Below are 19323 nucleotides of genomic sequence, written 5' to 3' on the forward strand. Positions count from 1 at the left end.
TTAAATTTAATGAGACTGAGCATCTGAACTCTACTCCACCCAGGCAGCAGCAGCAAGATGCAACTGTGGCACTGACAACAATGAAGGTGTAAAAATAGAGCATAGTCATTATTCTTCTGAAATGAACCAAATGTCTTTTTATTCCCCTCTACCTCCACTACCTCCACCAATAAAGCATTGTTGTTAATGCTAAAATGTTAACAACATACAACTATTGCAGCCCCAGACATGGAGGCGGCACGTTTTCCCAGCCAAGGATGACGCTTCTGAAAAAAAAAAGAAGTGTTTTGGAGAGAAAATCCTGAGAGGAACAAATTGCTGGGTATCTTAACTTTCTGCCTCACACCACATACTTTAATTGGTCCAGTGGAGATATGATGAAAATCTGTCATCAACACATTGCCAGTCCAAAGGAACTTCACTTCCTTTTCCTAAAATTGTGACTGGCCACTGAACAGGGCTGCCAGCCATTCCAGAAGGAATACCACTTTTGCTGCCCATACAGGAACTGCGGATTCAGGGGATCATTATCTTGTGAAAATTGGAACCAGTGTTTACAATGGCATCTGCAACTGTAGTGACAGTTGCCTGCCATGACATGGGGTCCTCCACGTGCTGCAGGTGGATCTCTGCTCTTCCGTGGACCTCCATGGGCAGGGGCACAGCCTACTCCACCATGGGCTGCACCACAGGCTGCAGGGGAATCTCTTCCGGGAGAAGCATTACTCCTCTCCCTCCTTCTTCACTGACCTTGGTGTCTGCAGCCGTTCCTCTCACAAGAAATTCTTCAAAACCGGCTCAGGCAGATGCCTCTCAGGTTCTTTTCACATCTCCTCTCTTCACTTCCCTCGGCCGGGCCTGGCCAAGCCAAGTCGGGCCCAGACAACCTCCTGGCGGGAGGCCAGAGAATGATGGCCGCAAGACCCACAAGGCTTGCGACTACCCCTCTCTGTCCACACTTCTGTTTTGTTTTCCCCTTCTTAAATATGTTATCACCGAGGCAGCATCACCGTTACTGATTGGCTCAGTCCTGGCCAGCGGCGAGTCCACCTAGGAGACAAAAGGGAAACTTCTAGCAACTTCTCACAGAAGCTGTCACTGTATCCCCCCCACCCAAACAAACCCAACACATATATTCAGCTGAGACGACTCACTTAAGGACCTATCTGAGAGGAGTGATGTGTGTAGGAATGGGAAAAATTCTTGGCTCTTACGTGTCAGTTCACTTCCCTTTGTGAAAGACGGATACCAACATTCACAACCTATTTCCTGTTGCTGTCAAGGACTGTGCAAGGACACAGTAATCACATACATAGTGGGACATTTAAATGTGACTTCAAGAACATACTTTGGAGTCGGTTGAGGTTAGATAAAGTACCTTATTATCCTCCAATCACTTCCATATCTATTAGAGTACAGTGATAGTAATGCATTCACTGTCCTATTTTCTTAATCCTCTTGCTTGTGGAGCTGTGGCGTGGGTGGAAATCAAGATTAAAAGATAGGAGTCTAGATAACTGTGCACAGCTAAGCCCTGAAAATATTAATTTTTGTCTTTGAACTGTGCTAGTTATGGTGGGGAGTAAATTAATGCAGGATTAGAAACATTATTTCATAGAAGATGGGATACAAGGCCAAATTGAAGAATCTTATTCCCTGTTAATTAAACCACACAGTTCATATTGTTCAAAAATACTGATTTAAGGAGCAGAACTGCATATTAGAAAATATTTTGTTCTGTTTATGCTTAATTTTAATTAACTGTGAAGCTGAAGGTTATGCTTCGTCTGTAGGCTATATTTTAAGTACAATTGCGTTTAAAAAATTAAATACATACTCCAGCCTTATAATCTAAGATATTTAAAACACTTTACTGTAGGCTTTTTATCAAACAAATGTTTTTACTTGGCATAAAATTATTGGTTAAATTTTTTCTGAACTTTGCCACTACATACTTCAACTAACATAATGGGCCATTTAATTTTGTTTCAGTCTGAATTCTAAAAACAACACCCATACAGTGGAATACAGCTCACCCAACATCAGCATTCTAGGGGGGGGTCATCTCACGCTAAGCTAGGTGTCTAACATAAAATATAACTCAGTCTTCAGAAGTTAAAAATCTCACTTCAATGATGAAAGAGGAAGCCTAAGTGATGAACTTAAGATTTAAGCACTTGATTTTTTTAAGCAATAAACTGAAAAAAAAAAAAAATTCAAGTGTATCTCACTTTTTAGGTTACTGACACCATTTTTGTTTAGGCAAATAACTTTCTACATTATATTTTCTTGCTGAAGAGTCAAGGTAGGAGTGATTCATTTCATGTTAGATTTTCTGCAGAATTCAGTGGATTTGGATTTTCTTCGCATTGACATGTTTCTGTTCTGGAAATCTAAGCTCCTATTTCTATTTCATATTGTGATAACAGCATCTCCCAAGTGTTAAATATATGTTATGAATAACAGAAAACATAAAATTGGAGGTGAGGCATGGGAAAACTTAAGTAGTTGAGTATGATTCCTTGGTATCATAGAATCATAGAATAGTTTGGGTTGGAAGAGACCTTTAAAGGTCATCTAGTCCAACCCCCCTGCAAAAAGCAGGGACATCTTCAACTAGATCAGGTATCATCAATACCGAGGTGAGAAATATGAAGACAGATTTTCTTCTAATTTCTATCTTACATTTGCTAACAGCTCATTTTCCTTTCATTTGATTTGCTTCCATTGTGTGTATCAGTTTCTCTCCCTTCCTTCAACAATGGTACTTTAAATCATTAATTACTCCTCATTATTTCTGCTTCTCAGGTTGACTCTCTGCTCTGGATAAAATTACTTCTCCCATATTAAGACTGCTTCTCTAACATTTTAAAGAAATCTTTAGAAATATGTTGGCCCACTTGTCTCTCGGAGAATCACCTTCTCTTCTGTGGGGTGCAACATCATAACTGAGAACTGATTCTAGGAAAAAATGGTCTTCTAGATATATCTGAGAGAGATATAGTGGAAGAAAGGCAATGCCTCATTCTGGTCAAACTCACATATAGCTGTGAGAAAGGAAAAGTCATGGGATTCATGAAATATCCAACTGGTAGATGAATATGGGGAAGAAAGAAATGGGAATATGAAGTGATGAATTAGCTGCAAATGCTGCTGCTAAAAGAGGACCTGCTTGTGAATTTTGGAAAGTTTTCCAGAGAAAAACTGCGCTCTCCCATTGTACAATTAAATCAAGTGAACGTTTTCAGGTTTGAGTAGTGGGAAGCAATCATATTTTTATACTCTTGGATTTCACTACATTTTGATTACTATAGGGTGAATTGCCTGCCCTTTTTAATGACATAAATTGTGCTTAATATCACAGTGCTCAGATACTGATAACTGTTCCCTGAGCAGGGAGATCCCTTAATTTTTCTATAGGGAATTTAACTTTTAAAATACAATTCCTTGAGTAGACATGACATTAAGATTAGGGTATGGATCTTATAAAAAAAATGTCAAAGTGTTCATCTAAAGACAAAGTTTACTTTCCATAGAATTTTCCAAGTAATTTTGCTCTTTAAGGAATCACTTTTAATTAAACACAACAGGACGTGAAATTCTTTTCACAATAAGCACAAAATTAAACTATTTTCTTTTTTTTAATACATAAAGACAGTAGCACAGGCAATAATACAAAAGTGTGCAAAAATTAACTTCACTAAGTGATGTCAAGTCTTTTTTTGAGAACAACTCTTAGATGGAAAGTTTGAGGTATAACTAAAGATTTGATCAAGGTCTGATAGCTGTTACAGGAGGTGAAGTCTTCAAAGCTTTCTCACAGTCTTTTAAAGTAGAATCTGTTATCAAGTTAGTCAGTGGAGCCAAGGAGCTGGAAAAGCCATGTCTTTTGACTGTAGACCAGAACTGGGAAAGTGAAAATAGAGTAGGAGTTTTAGAAGGTGAGAAGAGCTGCAGAGGAACTATACTAGGAAAAAGAGCAGACTTATCAGCTCTGCTTTATCCCAGTACAACCTGTAACTATTCCTCTGACAATAGGAGCAATAGAGTTGTGTTCTGGAGCAATCAGGGATATATGAGGAATTGGCATTTCCTTCAGCTTCTGAATCTCAGTTATCCAGAGGTTTTCAGGTAATCTTCTAAGGTTTCCAGGATGTCCGTCAGAAGATATCCCCATCTTGTTTTTCATACCTTGAATCAGTGGAAAACTGTCATGGTAAGAGCCTTCACAATTAGTGACAGATGGGGAGCATACAGTTGGTCTATACTTGGGTTTACTTCGGAAAAAAACCCCAAACTATCTGTTCTTTACTAAAATATTCTAGATCAGCTTTTCTGAATGGGCATGCTCTGATTCAGAAACAATGATTTTTTTTTTTCTGGTATGACCATAACTAAATATTGAAAAAGCTTATAATATGTCAGAATAAGAACAAACTGGCATAATCTGGAATGAATGGGTCATGATGAGTGAAAGTTAGTCTTATCTGAAATTAAATTTGCTGTGTTAACAAGCTATGAATTTCTCAACAGATTTCTGTTTGGATATGTAGGCACTGGCTTTGGGAAAGCAAGGACTACATCTACAGTATCAAGATGTGTCTGTGGTCATGCCACATCCATAATTCTGGAGTAGTTTACTTTCAAGATGAGTGGCTGTATACAAACCGGCTGCTGGGGAATATGTGGCCCGTGATAGCTTCTTCTTCATGCTTGGGAATTGTTGAAATGTGGCTAGCTGGTGAAGGTCTAAATGTCACCAGGGACCCCTCCAGTGTCCTCGAATTGTAGATGATTGCCTGCCACTGCCCTGGCACTACTTAATACGCTGATATAGGCACAGCTTTAAAGAACACAGGTGCCAATACCATGTGCTGAGTGGTTTCTCTGATGTCCTGACTTCTTAGAGTACTGAACTGGACTATGGCTAGACATAGTCCCGTAGAGTCACCAGTAGCTGAGAAGACTATGTTCCTGTATGAGAACATTCACACTGTTTTAATGTCTATGTCTAGTAGGCTGCCCAAATAAGGACTAAGCTCACAATGTTCCCTATCTAATCAACAGAGAGAAAAATACCTCCACAGGTTGATTGGAGACATGCAAACTACGCCATGCTCTGTATTGCCCTCTAGAGGAGCCAATCTTTTCAGAAAAAAAAAAGAAAAAAAAAAAAAAATGGTCTCACCAGGGATTCCTTTTTCTCACTGATTTGCACAAAAGTGATTGGTTGCTACTGGCAACTCTGCAATCGTGGCATCATGACTGAGTCTGCTAGCCTAACTCAAAGTAAAAAGAACAACTTTTGGTTCTTAAACCAGTCTCTGAGTCACTCACAATCAGATTCACATCTTCTCAGAAAGAACTTATTGGTAAGAGACTCTGTATTACCATGATGGTGACAGCTGCTCTGTAGCCTCCAAAATGCACAGATGCCAAGCTCCCCGTAGTGGCATTGCGATGATTTGGGGCATCTGCCTGCACACAACTTATGAACTGTGGTTTGATTTCAATGAACCATCTGTACTCCTGTTTGTTCTTATGCCTTGTACTCCTTAAGTAGAAAAGGGGAAGCAGAAAGACTTGGGGGTATTGATTGATGAAAAGCTCAACATGACCCAGCTAAGTGCACTTGCAGCCTAGATTGCCAACCGCATCCTGGGTTGCATGAAAAGAAGCGTGACCAGCAGGTTGAGGGAGGTGATTCTGCCCCTCTCTTCTGCTCTCGTGAGACTTGACCTGCAGTAGTCCATCCAGCTCTGGAGCCCTCAGCACAGGAAAGTCAGGGACCTCTTGGAGCAGGTCCAGAGGAGAGTCCAAAAATGATTAGAGGGCTGGAGCACCTCTCCTATGAGGACAGGCTGAGACAGTTGGGATTGTTCAGCCTGGAGAAAAGGAGGCTCCAGGAGACCTTATAGCAGCCTTCCAGTACCTAAAGGGGGCTTATAAGAAAGAGAGGGATAAACTCTTTAGCAGGGCCTGTTGTGATAGGATGAGGGGTAATGGTTTTAAAATAGAGGGAGGCAGATTTAGATTACACACAAGAAATAATTTTTTTACAATGAGGGTGGTGTAACACTGGAACAGGTTGCCCAGAGAGGTGGTAGATGCCCCATCCCTGGAAATATTCAAGCCATGTTGGACAGAGCTCTGAGAAACCTGATCTGGTTGAAGATGTCCCTGCTCCTTGCAGGGGCTGTTGAACTAGATCGCCTTTAAAGGTACCTTCCAACCCAAACCGACTCTATGATTTGACTTAGAGCTCTGTCTTTAAATCATATTTTTTTTCAAAATCTATTATTGAGTGAAGGTTCGGTCTAGTGTAAGAAAAGGTACATTTCTTCTTAGTCCTATGGGATTTCCACAAAGAACAATAAAGAAAATACATATTAAATGTAAGACTCATACTCAGACTCTCTATTGCTCAATGCAGTTTGTTCTTATCTGCTGTAGGCAAATATTTTTTAATAAGTTGCAGACAACATATGGGATCTAAAGTTAGGTGTCAAGTCAAACTTTGACAGATAGTGTAAGCGTCCATGTAGCAGGGAATTATACATGAATAATGCAGGTGTATGCCACAGCATAGTTACAGACAAGAGCTGAACCCACTGACGGGTAAGAGCTATGGTTGTGAATAGTGGCAGTTACAGAGTGATGTTGTTCTTGTCTTGGAGGTCCACAGCCATGGATATGCAGCCCAAACTGATAATATAATTGAACTCCAGTGGCAATTCCTTCAGTTTTGGCCTTAGTCTTGACTCCCTTATGTTTTCCAGAAACTTTTAACCAATGTCAGAATTCTGAGATGCTAATCACATTGCCACCTTCTTCCTGACTGATAAACACCCTTGAGACGTTTATTCATATCCACCTTCCCTTCAAAGATCTCATACATAATGAAGTGGCCTTTCCTGATTTCCTCCAAACCTTCAGGGAATTTGCTGAAGAAATTCAAATGGAAGGCTGAATGCAACCTGGAGCCTTTGGGAAACTACTAGAAAGCATTGACTCTAAAAAGTTCGATTCATTGACTGTCACTGGGAGCAGGAGGAGTCATGGGTAAAGAGATGGTGGTGCATAGTCACAAAAGAAAAAGTATTAGTGTTAAAGTGCATGTAACATTGGAAGAGGACACAGGACATAGCTGCACCTGTGTGAGACCTGGAGAAGCTGAGCAGCAGTATAAGTGGTGGCAGCAGAAGCAGAAGCACAAAGTCAAAAGCAAGAGGAAAAGACAACTAGGAAAAATGAGGTGCAAAGGAGCTGGAAAAGGCAATTTTTACATTGTGAATCTCACTCATCAGAACTGTCAAGCAGAGAGATGTCATTGTTCTATTTTGATAGATAGATGAGAATTCTATCAAACGCAACAAGTAAACTCCTCATTCAACTTAGCTACCTGAGGAGAGAGATGACATTGAATAACTAACACCTCATAGGAAACAGCCACAAGCAGAATAACTTTGGATTGGCAAATGGATGATGCAATGGATTCCAGGCCAAAGGAGAGATTTGCCAATATCAAAATTGCCAGTCATTGATTATAAGAATGACTGGAATACAGAGCAAAGAAGACAAAATAAAATAGGTAAACAACATTCACAGTGAGAGCCATTGTCTTGATCTGATATTAGTTTACTTGCGCACTATTATTTCACATGAAATATCTGCTGAAAGCAATTTAATTTACAGAATAGTTTTTTTAAAAAGGTATCAGAAGCAGTGGATTTCTGTATTGTTCTAAGAAGAAAATCAACTTCAAAAGGAAGGAAGGAAGGCAATACACCTTCAAAAAGATGAGAAAGACAGACAGTGATATATAGAGTGCACAAGAATGAGGAGAAAGGAAAGAAAGTGTGATCTTTATGGCTAGAAGTTTCTTCCAGCTCCAGGCATAATTCATGAAAAGACAAAAGATGTTCCTGAGAGAAATGCAGGTCCACATATGAGATATTGTATAACAAGTTGCAGTTGACAGGAACTTCAAGCAGATATTCTCAATGTTAAACTTAAATCCCTTGGAAAAAAAAAAAAAACAAGAAAAAAAAAGAAGAGGAGAAAGGCATTTCATTCATTATAATGGACAGGATTGTACACATAAAACCTTTCAAAGCAGTGTAAATATTTAAGCAGCTGCAATGAAAAACTTATATTACCTGAGAATGAAAGCCTATTTCTGGAATCACATATCTTTGAGTCTCTAACCAGATGAAAGCTTGAGCTTGAGCTTTTCCATTCTAATCCTCTGCACAACAGATGCCTGTAAAAGTCTTTTTAAATATAAGGCTCTTATTGTGGTTGAATTTGCCCCTAGGAGTCTCAGTTGTGTTCTGTCTTTGAACTCTGAGACCAAATTACTAAAAGTTCCAATTTTAAGCTTCTAAAAATAGCCTAATTATTGCATGTATTTTCCCTGCCTTATCAATATTTAAAACCAGGATGGGAGGATATTGAGTAGGATACATTATCCAGCAGCTCTCTGAAAGGCAAGTGGATATGAAAAAATGTCTCAAGGGTGTTTTTTTGTAGTTTAGCCCTGCTCAGGACCAAGCTATGCAGTCTCTCGCTCACTCCCTCCACCCTCCAAGGGAATGGGAGAGAGATAATATAACCAAAAAGGTTCAAGGCTTGAGATAAGGACAGGGAGAGATCATCAAAGTTACTGTTATGGGCAAGACAGACTAGACTTGGGGAAAATAATTTGTTTGTTATTAAAACCAAAGTAGAATAATGAGAAAGAGAATTAAAAAAAACTTCCCCTCACCCCTCCCTCTTCCCAGGCTTAACATTATTTCTACCTCCTTCCCCCCCAGAGCGGCACAGGGGGGAATAGGGAACAGGGGTTATGGTCAGATCATCACATGTCACTTTCTGCTGCTGCTTCCTCCTTGGGGGGAGAACTCCTCACATTCCCCCCCTGCTCCAGTGTAGGGTCCCTCCCACGGGCTACAGTCCTTCATTAACTGCTCCGACGTGGGGTCATTTTTCCTTGGGGTGCAGTCCCTCTGGAACCAGTCGACCCAGCACGGGCCCTCCACGGGCCACAGCCTCCTTCGGGCATCAGCCTGCCATGACGTGGGGTCCTCCATGGGCTGCAGGTGGATCTCTGCTCCTCTGTGGGCCTCCATGGGCTGCAGGGGGACAACCTGCTCCACCATGGTCATGGCCACTGGCTGCAGGGGAATCCTCCCCCTCCTTCTTCACTGACCTTGGTGTCTGCAGCCGTTCCTCTCACAAAAAAGTCTTCACAACTGGCTCAGGCAGACATCTCTCAGGTTCTCTTCACATCTCATCTCTTCACTTGTCTTGGCCGGGCCAGGCCGAGTCGGGCCCGGTCCGCCGCCCAGCAGGAGGCCAGAAAGTGAGGCCTGCAAGCCCCACAAGGCTCGTACCCCCCCCTCTCTGCCCCCACTTCAGCTTCTTCAGCTTCTTCAGATCTTCTTCTTCTTCTTTTTTTTTTTTTTCCCCTTCTTAAATACGTTATTGCAGAGGCATTATCAGGGAACATTCTGCTACCAACTGGCTCAGCCCTGGCCAGTAGCGGGTCTGCCCTAGGTTTGGCCAAGTCCACTGGACAAAGGGGAAACTTCTGGCAGCTTCTTGCAGAACCTGCCACTGTACCCCACCCCCTGCCCCTGCCACTAAAGAAAACCAACACAGTGTTTACACAGGTAAAAAACCTAGCTATTCTAATTCCCTGACCAAAAAGAATCATGACATCATTATGGTTCTTATTCATCATCTTTCATTCAAAAGAATAAACAAATAAATAAATAAAGTGTCCATCAGCAAAGGAATTTAATTCTGCTCTGGAATGTTTCCATGAGCCAGAGCTGAATTAAACCATAGATTTTGTCCCAGGGCAATAAACGTGAGGCATAAATATTGTAGGCTTGTGACAATATCACAATTTCAGCTCCTACTAAGGAAAAAGGAAAGTTCTCATGTTCTCTATTTTAGAGAAAAGCTTGAGAATAGGAACAGATTGTACCCCATGCAATGAGTCAATTCAATTTTACTGAGAGTCCTTTTCTCCAGGAGAGAACAAAAAACAGTAAAGGGAGAAACATCCTTTCCCTAGAGGCATTGCCATGGTCAGTTAGATCATCACTATTGGGAGGACAGTGGTTTAAGACGGGAAAAACCACTGCTCAAGTGAAATGGAAACCTTGGGGAAATACAATGCAACAGGCAAATTTCCAGCAATCAGCCTTGCTGTGAGTAGTCATGCCTGCTTTATTGGCACTGTGTCCTTCTTCAGCAGCAGAGGGAAAAAACACACCACACCTCTGGGGACATGCTGCTGTGTTTCACCAGAATCCTGATATCTAAACTCCCCAAATCAAGAACTACTCAGGCTCCTATTTGACATGTGAAACAACTTCTCCTTCCTCAGAGATGGGGCACATACTGAGTTATTTCTGTGTCCTAGGGTGTAGACAGGATATCTCTGGGGTGCAGATCAGAACCTCAGAAGTCAGATGTGGCTGTCAGGCTCTTGTGGTCCACAGCATAGCCTTCCTTGACACAGGTGACGTGTGATGGCCCCAGTCAAATCCCAAAGACTGCTCTTCAGTGCTACCAGTAGTCTCAAATATGCATGCAGAGCATTGTACTTTAGGACATTCACTGCAACTATATCTTTAGGGAATGGTACTTTAAAAAGTGTGATGTCAGAGACACTGTAGGGAAAGAGGAATGGAAAGACTGAGTCAGCCCTTTTGTTTCTTTTCACCTTTGTTGAATCCTAAATGTGGTGTTAGTATGATGAAAAATCAGAATGCAGGAGTTAAAAAAATTGCAACATCCTCTCAGAGAATAAATAAGCAGATCATTTTCTCCAGCACAATGAAAACACAAATTATGGCAGCCTACCAAATTCCTGTGTCTAACCACACTGAAATCAATCCTTTAAAAGGCACACCTTCTTTTATTTTTAACGGTAAAATTCAAGATTGCTACCAAGCTAGATACATGAATAATAAAGACTAGAAACACTCCAATAGAGTAAGGCTGTGGCACGCTCAAATGCAGGTAATATCTTAGAAATTTCCAAAAGCTTTTACCAATCCACAAGGCATCACATCAATGTCAAATATTAAATCTGAGAGAACTGAAGGAGATATCAATGTATCATCACATTTCAGAGTGTTTAGTAGAATGAAGAAAAGGTTTTAGTACCAATGCTCAAGGAGCCAAACCACCTTTTCTGAAACCCGTGTGTGGATGTAAAAGCAGGAATAGAGCTCATATTTCAAATGACTTGTGGAAATGGGGCAGATATTTACCTGGCCTAAGAGTGGAAACCTGAAATGAGGCTAATTCATAGCAGCAGCAGCAGAAACCCATAGGAGCACCAGAATGCAAAAAAAAAGATTTGGGGAATAGTGTAAGAAATACCCTACATATGCCAGTCGTAAATAATATCTTGAAGTTTTTCATGCTACAGCCTGACTAAAAAGCATGTTATATGAAGAAAGTAAACAATAATTTTTAAGAAATAGTTTTACCTGAAATATGAATTATATTTATGCTTATAAAAATAACAAAACCAGCCATCTTGCTTTGTGCAGTTTAGACCAGGAGGAGATGCAAAGAGAGGCATCAGAAACACGTCAGTGTTAGAGACATCAGTTGCGAGCCCAGTATAAAGAGTACCTCAGCTCTGCATCAGAGATAAGAAAAATATGTCAATCAGGAAAAGTTGCATTAATATTATATCATGACCAATCATAAAATTACTTGGGTAATGCAAATTCAAAGTAAAGGATGAAGACTAAAATTTCTGCTAATTCTGCTAACATACAGCCAATTTCAACTAAAATTTGTGGGTGCATCAGATTACCAGCACTAAACCTGAGTTTATTCAGGCAGAAATGGAAAAGTGACAGAAAAAGGAAAAATACTGCACTCAAACAATGTGTTATGAAATTTTGCAACAGAGCTGTTAACTGGCTACCAGGAAAGTTCTACCTGTCTTCCAGGGGTCCTGTAGGTTGCTTTTCACTCAGGATGATATTTACTTGGAATAATGATCCAAAGTAAATTAACAGAAGCTGTCCTTTTAGCATCATTAGTGGGTTCACAAGCTGGATAAGCAGAACCATATCTACTGAAGGATAAGGAAGCTACACACTTGCATAGATTGAAAAAACTAAAATGAGATGACTGCCAAAGTCCCACCTTGAAGAAGGTAAAACTGGGGTGCTTGGGATCAGAGGCAGACAAGAGGTAGTTGTTGGAAGATATTTCATTAGGAGGACAATTGGTTCACCACATCTTGGGTATCATTTTTAAATATATGTAACTGAACAGGGCATATGGAATTAGACCTGTGGTAAAGAGCATTTGTGTGGCTTGCAAGAAGCTCTTCCAGAGTTGCAGGTGACAACACCGGAATTTGGAATTGAAAGAGGTAGAGGCAAGATGTGGCAGATCACATCCATTGTCTTGTCCCTCTGCTAGGAATAGCTAAAATTACATCAGAACAAGATTGCTTTCTTACTCTCTGTAGCATGATATTCAGGACCCTTAGTCACCTCCCAAAAGCTATATCCTGACCCTGAACAAGGAATAGTCAATAAAGCAGAGTCATACCTAACGACAAAAAAAATATCCAACCTCTCTATGAACATCTTTTTGAGTTGCCTACACTCTGAGTTTTTTAGGTGACACCTGGACAAGAAGGAAATATTGTTACCTTCACACAATTCAGTGCATAGCAAGGATCTGCAAAGTATCAATGCCATCTGTAACTGCTTCTGTGTAAATGGTCAAGCAAGACTGCATGATGATGTGGTGAGGCAGTTCTAGGGAGCCATGGCTTTGCTGTCAGGACCATTCTCACTGGCAGGAATAAGGCACTACCTACACGAAAAGGGACGTGTGCAGTCAGGTTCAACTAGAACATTCTCATGCAAATCAACTGTAACACTAATAGAAATATTTTCCAAGAAGTCCCATTTTCGAGAAGAGGAGGCTCCGGGGAGACCTTATAGTGGTCTTCCAGTACCTCAAGGGGGCCTACAAGGAAGATAGGGAGAGGCTGTTCAGTAGGGCCTGTTGTGATAGGACGAGGGGTAATGGTTTTAAAACAGAGGGAGGCAGATTTAGATTAGATATTAGGAAATTTTTTTTTTTTACAATGAGAGTTGTAGAAGACTGGAACAGGTTGCCTAGAGAGGTGGTGGATATCCCACCCCTGGAAACATTCAAGGCCAGGCTGGATGAGGCTCTGAGCAACCTGATCTAGTTGGGGATGTCCCTGCTCCTTGCAGGGGGGTTGGACTAGATGACCTTTGAAGGTCCCTTCCAACCCTAGCCATTCTATGATTCTATGATTCTATGATCATCTGTTCATGTCACCAAAGTGCAAAAACTATAGGCTGGTAAGAGAGGACTGGAAATGTGTAAAGGTTCTCCTCAAAGCAAATGAGGAAGACAAAGACAAATTTTACTTTTGTGCAAACTCCAGCTCCTCCAGTTGCTTTTGTGATTGTCTCCAGCTTTCATAAAAGCTGTGAAAATCAGAGAAAGCAGAAGGAAGAGACAATATCCAGGTACTGAGCACTCAACAAACCACAGAACAAAGCAGAAGCAAATATTTTGACTAATTACTTCTTTCACTGCTTCAGCATTGCAAGCTGTTACGCTGTTTTTTGCAAAGTAAGAAACCTGTCTGACAGTGTCAGAACAGCCATCACTGACAAAGCAGTGGGGCTTTTCCACCAGGCCTGCTGTCCCAGCCTGTTTTGTTTCAGGCAGCAAACTGCAGTTTACTGGCAGGTAGTTTGTACAATTTACCCAGCAATGAGAATTCACTCACAGCACATCACCACTTTCCCACACCCAGTCAAATTTCAACACTGAATTAGCAGTTGAAATTATTAAGACTCTGTTAAAGAAAACTGTAAGCATCAAAGAAAATCTATGGCAGGCTATACCTGGATGCAGAAACAATATCACAAAAGTTATTAATGAACAACAACTTTGTACAGTATCTCACGTCAAGATGCTATTACATGTTGGAGCCCACAATTCCACCAGTAACAGAAATTACAATGGAAGAAGTGGACAAAAGGAAGATACAGAAACAAGCTAAAGACCTTTCAGATGTACACTCTGGAGGACCTCAAGAACAGACCGTTATCTAAGAGGAATGTGCACATGCAACATAATTTTGTAACAAGGCTGTGAACGGGTATTTAATTCACTCAATTCCTCACTATTGCAAGTACCATTAGAAGACAGATGTGGAGCACCCCATTAAACTTCAGTTACAGGACATAAGCAAACCCACGAGAGCCTGAGGATAGATATGAGAAGGCACTTAAAATATTTAATTTATAGTAGGACAAAGGCAAGAGTCTCCTCAGAACCAGAAAGGCTCTCCTTTACATGAACTACCACATCAAACTGCCTCCACTACACAGAAATGTTTTCGGACAGTGCTGAGGTGTGAAAGGACAACCTTTCCAGGAACTTCCCTAGCTGCCAAGAATGTTAAAAATGAGATAATAAAAATAAGAGTTGGTGCTAATGGTTGGTAATATACACACACACTACAAACTTCATTATCTGAAGTGCATTTGAGGAGCAATGCATTGGGATACAGTGTTTCCTAATGCACTGAAAGACAAATTGTGATTACAGAGAGGGAAGTGTTCAGTGTATTACGATGGTATTCTGAGAGCAAAGGTTGAATGCTGCAGTTCCTTCGCAGTCTTGTTTCCACTCTCTCTCAGCTTGAATACCAAGCAGACGGAATACAAAATATTTCTATTAGTGGCAGCTACCATCAAAGTGACTAAACATTTTGGGAAAAAAAAAAAACCCAAAATTTTTACAATGAATGTCATTTAAAAGCTTAATGACTTCTTGCATTATTTGAGGTACATAGGCTCATTTTAAAATGGTTTTCTATTTGAGCCTTTTAATCTGAGTTTACAAAGAATATGCACCACATTGTAGTTGGCCTATCAGTTCCTAGTGAGGCCATTGATGTGTTTTTCACCAGACTTCCTTGACTGGAGCCATGTCAAGCAACTCCAGGACTCATTGAGAAGCAATCAAAAGTGACAGGGTAACTGACAGCTCTGACAAGTAATTGCAGAATACATGACATTGTACTTTGCTGTAAGAAAATGACTTAAACCTTCCTGTTAATTCTAAATACCCCTTAGCAGCCTGTGCTCCTCCACAGTATATTATTACTATGGTGTCAAAAAGGTTAGCAGAAAGTGGAGCTACTCCCAATGCATGACTGAATTGCTCCTTGTTTCTACCATGTCCAAGGAATAGAGTTCAGAGACAGTGGTCACTGTGCAGAGCATAAACACCAGCCAGCTTTCTCCCTTCTGTTCATGCAATGTTTAACTCTCTTCCTCAATACCTTGCCAACTTTTTCTCTGAAGTCAGGATAAAAAAAAAAATTCTTTCTTTTGTGTTGTCTGTGTGAATGATCTCAGATAGAAAAATCGCACATCAACAAGTAATATGTGCCTTGCACATGAGGAAGGAGCATAGATGTAAAGAAAGGTAATAAAAATTCTAACAAAATATAAAAGTGCTATTTTGAGATTCTTCTCTTTCCTCTTTTCCTGTTTTTGGATTTAAAACAAGCTTACGTAAGACTTTGGGGGTGTTTGTTTATGTGTGGAGGTGTATTTAACTTCACGCTAAGCTCTTTCCAAAGAAATCACCCAAATTTGATATCTGGAACCTTTGATTTGACGGTCTTCATATCTACTTGGTTTTTCTCTTGCAGACTTTCCATAGGGATGTTTTCACTGGCATCACTAAGCTTTGATTTAGGCTATTAAATCATATTTTGCTCTCCAATCTATCTACTGACACTTCATTCTTTCTATGGAGATAAAACCTCTATTATCTTCAAGTGGATCTGAAAGCATTTTCTGCCTTAAGGTGTTTGCTACACAAGGGAAGGAATTAAGATGCTCTTACGGACATAGGCATTTGATCTGTTAAAAAATGTAACTAAATGCAAGGGCTAAGCACTTACTTTTCTGTATTATCCCTAGCATTAATTAAACATCCAGCCAACACAGGGCTTCATTCTTGTGTACTTAAGGGGAAAAGAGGTCTGCCTTCAGGTCTGCTTGCAAGATGAGGTTGAAAATCGGAGCTAGTGTTGCAGAAGCGTTAATCCAAAAGGAGGTACCATGCTGGGAGCTACCTGAACAGAGCAGGACGGGCAGGGAGCTGGGGTGGCTCTGAGGCAGGGAGGGACGCAAGTGACGCAAGTGGTTCAGGAGCTGTCGCAGTCACACCATGCATAACAGTAACAAAAAATATTAAAATACTAAAGTAAAGCATTTTTTCGAGGTCTATACAAGGGGACTTAGTAATGTATTGGTGTTGGTAAAAAAATTACATCTTTACTTGACACAGGTAGGTACAGTTTTTGAAGATTAAAATGACCTTGAATCTCCTGGTAATTTATGATTGAAATAGAATTAACACCACTATAATGATCAGTGAGTGGAAAGGTATCTGATACAGGTACTGAGAGACCTCATCGCACGGGGTGCCTGTGCCCAGGCACTGGCAGTGGGGCTGCAGGGCGGCCTCTGCCAGGAGAGGCTGGAGCTGCACCAGGCCAGATGCAGCTGGTCCCAGCCGGCTCCAACGGCCTCACCACAGAATCATAGAATCATAGAATCATAGAATCACATGGTTGGATGGGACCTATAAGATCATCTAGTCCAACCGTCTTCCCACTACCATTGCTGCCACAGCTACTAAACCATATCCTGTAGCTTCTCATCAAGCCGCCTCTTGAACACTGCCAGGGACGGAAACGCCACCACCTCCCTGGGCAGGCCGTTCCAGTGCCTTACCACTCTTTGAGAGAAAAAGTTTTTCCTCAAGTCCAATCTAAACCTCCTCTGGTACAACTTGTGGCCATTTCCTCGGGTCCTGCTTGTTGCCTGGAAGAAGAGGCCAAACCCCTGTTCATCACAACCTGCCTTCAGGAAGCTATAGAGTGCAATGAGGTCTCCCCTGAGCCTCCTCTTCTTCAGACTAAACAATCCCAACTCTCTCAGCCGCTCCTCATAAGACTTGTGCTCCAGACCCCTCACCAGCTTTGTTGCCCTTCTCTGGACACGTTCCAGGGCTTCAATGTCTTTCTTGTAGTGAGGGGCCCAAAACTGAACACAATACTCAAGGTGCGGCCTCACCAGTGCCGAATACAGGGGGATGATTACCTCCCTGCTCCTGCTGGCCACACTATTTCTAATGCAGGCCAGGATGCCGTTGGCCCTCTTGGCCACCTGGGCACACTGTCGGCTCATGTTCAGCTGAGCATCAACCAACACCCCCAGGTCCCTTTCCTCTTCACAGTCCTCCAGCCACTCAGCTCCGAGCCTATAGCGCTGCATGGGGTTATTGTGGCCAAAGTGCAGGACCCGACACTTGGCCTTGTTGAACCTCATGCCATTCAGCTCAGCCCAGTGATCCAGCCTATCCAGATCCCTCTGAAGGGCCTCCCTACCCTCAGGCAGATCAACACCGCCACCCAACTTGGTGTCATCTGCAAACTTACTGAGGACACAGCTGAGCCCCTCAGCCAAGCTGAGGGCACTGTAAAGGGGGGAAAACTGGTTTGGGAAAGGGCCCAAGGCAGCAGAGGCAGAGCAGGAGGAAGGCGAGGAGGGAGCAGCAGCAGAGGGACCCCGAGGGCGCAGGAGGAGGAGGGCAGGAGGTGCTGCAGGCCTGGAGCAGGGATCCCCTGCAGCCCTGCAGAGACCCCGCTGGAGCAGAGAGCCAGCCTGCAGCCCGGGGAGGGCCCCAGGCCGCAGCCAGGGGATATTTCCTGCAGGAGCCGCGGCCCTGGAGAGCCCAGGCGGGAGCAGGGTGTCCCTGCAGGGCTGCAGCCCGGGGAAGGGCCCGCGCTGGAGCAGGGAGAGGTGTGAGGAGGGAGCAGTGGCCCAGAGGGGCTGGGGTGGGCTGACTGCAGCCCCCAGCCCACCCCTGCGCCCCTCGGGGAGAGGAGTCGGGGGTGCAGGGCGAAAGGTGGGCAGGATGAAAGGGGGTGGTAGGAAGGTGTTTTCATGTTTGTCTTTGTTTCTCACTATTTGAATCTATTTTGATTGGCAATAAATTTAATTCATTTTCCCCAAGTCAAGTCTGATTTGCCTGTGATGGTAACTGGTGAGTGATCTCCCTTGCTTTGTCTGGACCCATGAGGTTTTCCATTCCATTTTCTCCCCTGTCTTACTGAGCAGTAGGGTGAGTGAGTGGATGAGTGGGTGTGTGTGGCCCTTTGCCAGGGCTGACCCACCACAATCAGATTGGAAAGTTCTAATGAAGATTTCCTGAAGCAATCTACGAGATCTTACACTGAAACCCATGCAGCAAACCCTCCCTTTAGACTGGCTACATCTCTTAAAGAAGCAGGCCCATTTTTACCTACATAGGCTTTCCTGGCCTCTTTTTACTGCAGAATCTAAAACTATAAATTAATTGACATCACAGCCTCCCTTGAAACCACAGGTTGAGATGTGCTTCCCAGTTCTTGCTGAGTGTCAGAACAGTCTTCTGGTTGTCAGCATTCACTGGAAGAAACTCCCCAAGGCCACCAAATTTCCATTTCCTGAAGTAGCTTGTGTAGTTTAAATGTATTCCCTCTGGATACACAGCAGTGACAGACGCAGGAGCTGGATACCTCCTAATCCCTAAACACCACACCTGGAGATGCGAAGTGTTTGGTTGGAGCCAGTTACAGTCACCTTGAAAGTCATGCTTAATTCAAGCCAGAGGAAGGTGAAAGAAGGTTTACTAAACCTCTAACCATTTTTCTCACCCTGTATGTTATGACTGATATACTGACAAGCTCTCTTCCTCTTTGCTGCTGAAAATTTCAGCTCTCACTCATAACTGAACTCTAAGATTGCCTGCACAAAACCAGTACAAACATTCAGGGCACACCTTTTTTTAATAGTTAAACTCCATCTATTGGGATCATTCACTCTTCCTATATACCATGTCTCTGATCCAAGCAGAAAGAGGACTGGCCATTCTTCTCATCACACTTGCTTGAAGGTGCTGATACTTGTGGGTCTGGCACAAACAGTTTTACCTGTGTTGTCAGAGGGTTAATAACAATCTTTGTTCTCATCTAAACTTCTAACAAGTCTTTAATGCACAGTGAAGCCCTTTCCTAGTGAGTGGGGAAATTTCACACCTCAGACTGATGACTTTTCAGAGTCAGCTCTAGTATTTCACATACAATATCTAGACCAACTCTTTTTATGGACATAGACATATGAGCTAAATGCAGATCATTACTGGTATTTG

Source organism: Chlamydotis macqueenii, chromosome 2 (genome assembly GCF_036417535.1).
Source record: "Chlamydotis macqueenii isolate bChlMac1 chromosome 2, bChlMac1.mat, whole genome shotgun sequence".
NCBI classification, from domain to species: Eukaryota; Metazoa; Chordata; class Aves; order Otidiformes; family Otididae; genus Chlamydotis; species Chlamydotis macqueenii.